Here is a 4,296-nt window from a genome sequence, read left to right on the forward strand (position 1 = left end):
TATGTGTATATATATTACATATATATATATAGGCCTATTAATTGTAATAATTCATATATTAATAGTGTTTATTTATATTTTCAAGGGAACACTGGGCCACCTGGACCACCAGGTAAACATTCATTATTCTATTGGGTTTTTTACCTTTTCTCGTATCTATTTTTCTCAGATTTATAAAAATTCATAGAACACATGTGCAACTATTGATGTAATATTTTATCTAGAATTCATGTTGAAAATATGGTTAAAATAAAATAAATCCTGTTTTTAATTATTGTTATGCTTAATGGTTATTTTATTATTTATTAAATCCATAGGAGGCCCAGCAGTTAATCCGATAGGTAATATATATTTCATTATCATTATATAATATTATTATTCATCATCACCATTATCATAATTATTATTTGAATTATCAATATTAATATCAATATATGTAAGATTCATATTCTTATTTTCAAAACATTTTACTGGTTTTCTACTAACATTTTTAAGAATTGCTTTAATAATTTACGTCTTGTGCTCTTTAGACCCATGTACTTCCAATCCCTGTGTGAATGGGATCTGTAGAAAGTCAGGCTCTTCTTATTCATGCATTTGTAATCGATGTTATTCAGGAAGCAGATGTCAATGTAAGTACCGTAGTCAAAACAGGCCAGAAAATTATCAATTTAGAAATTAATAAGAATTGATGAAGCCAAATCAAGTGTATAGATAATACTAATGAGGAAACAAATTATCCCACTTCTGCAAATGAGTAGATAAATTACCGCATATTCTATGCAGTTAGATGCGTTACTGCTTAGAGAAATTTTGCCCATAAACGTACTATGTTTGTTAAAATGGAAACATTTTGAGCTCTGGTAAATGCGATTGACTGTAAGGAAGCACGTAACCTTATTTATATTTAAAAGCGGACACTGATCGCTTGTGATGTGATATACTAATGTGACTGACGTGTAAATATGAGAGCAGTTAATACTAAAAAAGTACACTTTAATTTGTAAAATTAAACCCAACCTTTTTGCTCTTCCAAGAAATCAATTTATAAAATTAATAAATAGGAAAATTATTTTGTTTCGTCGAGAGTCACCGCGGCAAGGAATAGCACCCTAGATGGCTGTTTTATTCTTTTAAATTTATTATTGATTTTCCTGTACAACTTATTTTGATCTCCACAGACTATGATTCTAAACGCTGCTTAATCGAGCCCTTTGAGCCTCTGGAGCTGCCACTGAAGTAGATGGTCGTCTAAAGTAGTAGCTTCAGTCTTGCACATCAATCTTGCACGACAATCTCCTTTTCTATCCGTGCAGATCATCGCGCACTTGGGTCTTGATAAGCAGGGCCACCAATATAAACATTTTTCTCAGTAGTACTAATAACTAGTGACTGATTAAGACGCATTTTATTTTTTTAATTATTATTATTTTTGTACAGGTCTCCCTCTAATGAAAGGCCCCTCCAACTGAAGACCACCTCCAATTAAAGACCACTTTTCTGTGGTCCCAAATTAACCAGTCTTTTATTTTTATTATTCTAATTAGAGACCAAAGCTGCTAAAGACCATAAAAACCCTGTCCCAAGAGTGGTCTGTAATTGGATTCTGTAATTGAAATATTGTGAATGTAATAATACGGTAGCTTTTTAACAAGTCAGATTTAAAGCTAAATTTACTTAAATAAATCAGCTAGTATTAAATTGATCATCACATTAAGTGGTTCTTATAATAAAATTGTGTGTTGCGTTTTTAGATTGTCTTCATGATGGGACATGAATGCAAATACAGTGGCTATGGTTAAACCAGTTTCAACGAATTCCTAATTCCTATTGGATGTTATTGTCCTAATCCAATCTATTCATACAGTAGCATCCAGTCACACTGTTACTGAGTACCGGTACAGTTTTATTTTCAAATACTAGTTGAAAGTACTGTAGGAAACAATATTTTATCTGCTGTATTTTATTTACCTTTAAAAATCTTTGATTATCTCGTTGTTTATAGTTTTGTATTGTTTTGTAATTGGAATAAATTCGTATTGATTGATTGAAATTTATTTTATTTTGAGTTTCTTCTTGTATGTTTCTTTTTTAAATTGTACGTGCTCCCCATCATTTTGACGCGTAATGATTTGAAAGCGTATATTCAATAAAGTTCAGTTCCGTTCATTACTGTAATTAAGAATTTGTATAAGACTGGTGTAACAACAAAAGTGCCATTAAAAAATAAAATTTTATAAACCTGAATTTCAACACAAGAATGGCAATAATGAAATTGAACTATGCCTATACCCAATAAGAAGTGACCGTAAAAATCAGAATAGGTAGAGGGCGCTAAAACTTGTCACCAGGACCAGATTTATCAAACTGGAAATCATTTTATTATCTCAATCTTAAATTCGTCTGAAGTTTTTAAAGTCCATTTGTTTGTTTAGGTCAAATTTATCTATATTGCTTACTAAAAAATTTGCTTAAAATTAGAAAGAAGATAGTAATAAAATATTTATTAGGGATATCTTAACTTTTTTGACTAAGCTGAGATTGATAAATCCCGGGCCAGAAGCATACCAATGATACTCATTTACAAAACTAACATGCTGTTTTAAGTTTACTAAAATTTATGTTACGATTTATTATTTTCAGTATAAATTTTGTCTAAGATACTATAAAATTAATATCAACTAACATTTATTAATAAACAAATAACCATTCCATAACGTGATTCTATAAAAATGCTAAAATATGGTCACATATCCAGAGAATAGTCACTCTTATTTCTAATTTTGAGAACTACAGGATAACATATAACCTATTCATTTAATAGCATTATTTAGATTTTTACTTGTATGACCTATTCTACGATAGGCCTATTTGTTAATAAACAATCAAATTGAAACAATAATGCACAAAGCAACGTTACAAAATAAAATTTCAATTAAATTAACGTTAATATATTAGCCTATTGTATTATTTCGTACCGTATCTATTCTTAAGATTTAAGCATATATATAATAGGCCTATATGTTGTACTTGGGCCATAGTATATATACATATTTATTATCGATAATTTCATCTTATATAAATCAAGGCCAATGACGAGTGGAGCTGTTATAAAATATAAATATTATTTTTACTGACGTAATAGGGATTACAGTCAATATTATTAGTCTTAATATTAAGTTTACTTAATGATCGGACAAATCAGGGAGACCTTGGTGTACATTGGTAGTTGAAAGATGGAGGAAGATGTATCAGAATGGATGGAGTGTCAATCATACTTGAGCTGACCAACAAGAACATGGTCAGGAATAAATCCCACAAACACATGCGAAAAAGCGAAAGGTTTAAGCATGGACCTATTAATAGTTTAAACGACGTTTTGTGGAACTTTGGCTAACATATCAAAGGGGGGCTTTGGGGAATCGTCCATTAAACAAGAAATATATTATACAGTATATTCTATAAACTGAATACACTGTGTTTTCGTTTATTTTATCCACCTTCCTGTCGTAGCATACACTACCACGAATTCAAGAGTGGATTGGGATTGGATTTATTCGGTGAAAACACCAAAAATAGCAAACGAACACCTTCTGGTGCTGATTGGGCAATACACCTAGAGAAAATTCTCTACTCTTTTCCGAATTGTGTACAGCGTTCTTTAACGTGCACATGGGCCATAAATTAACACGGGACCAATGGCTTAAACACAAGGAGATTCAACGATAGCAATTGAACCGTGTACCCAGAGATCTCCACGGTTAAGCGCACACCGAGTGACAACCACCAGGTTAGCCGACTGAGCTAAGCTGCTCTCTCGTTCGTTCATTCATTGAATGAATGAATATGAATGAATGAATGAATGAACAAACGAAAGTACGAACGGGTTAACATTGTGTAATACATAAAATATAAATTGTTTGAGGCTGTAAAAAAGCAGCTATTCATGACTGAATGGACTAGACGGTGTCCATTAAAGTATAAGCAAGTGTTTCAGCTACATCAGTCTGTTAGACGAAACGTCCTGTCAGAACTTATAGAAAAACAAATTATAGTACTAAAGCAACGAAATAATAGAGGTTACTACCAATTTTCCTTAAATTTTTAAATATTCAAAAATCTGTATCTCATTATCCGTTGTAAGTTTTTCGTCAATCACCCTTATTGAGCCCGTCTTTAACTAAAACAGGAGCTGCGCCAAAACGTTCAGTATCGTCGGCGATGACGTGACAATCCGCTTTCTGTCAAAATACTACACTAGTGTTTAGTGTTATGATCTGTAATCGTTTGTACCTA

At 31.7% G+C, this 4,296-nt stretch overlaps 1 long non-coding RNA gene across 1 annotated transcript; it reads left to right on the forward strand.

The window, feature by feature from the left end:
* Nucleotides 1–82: 82 nt before the first annotated feature.
* LOC117111964 lies at nt 83–2,022 on the forward strand. Its single transcript, XR_004445945.1, has 4 exons — nt 83–112; nt 318–341; nt 531–632; nt 1,182–2,022. It is a non-coding gene; the product is annotated as an uncharacterized LOC117111964 (long non-coding RNA).
* Nucleotides 2,023–4,296: the final 2,274 nt, after the last annotated feature.

Source organism: Anneissia japonica, unplaced genomic scaffold, assembly GCF_011630105.1.
Source record: "Anneissia japonica isolate Jap-2015-1 unplaced genomic scaffold, ASM1163010v1 scaffold69814_len4321_cov102, whole genome shotgun sequence".
Taxonomy (NCBI): Eukaryota; Metazoa; Echinodermata; class Crinoidea; order Comatulida; family Comatulidae; genus Anneissia; species Anneissia japonica.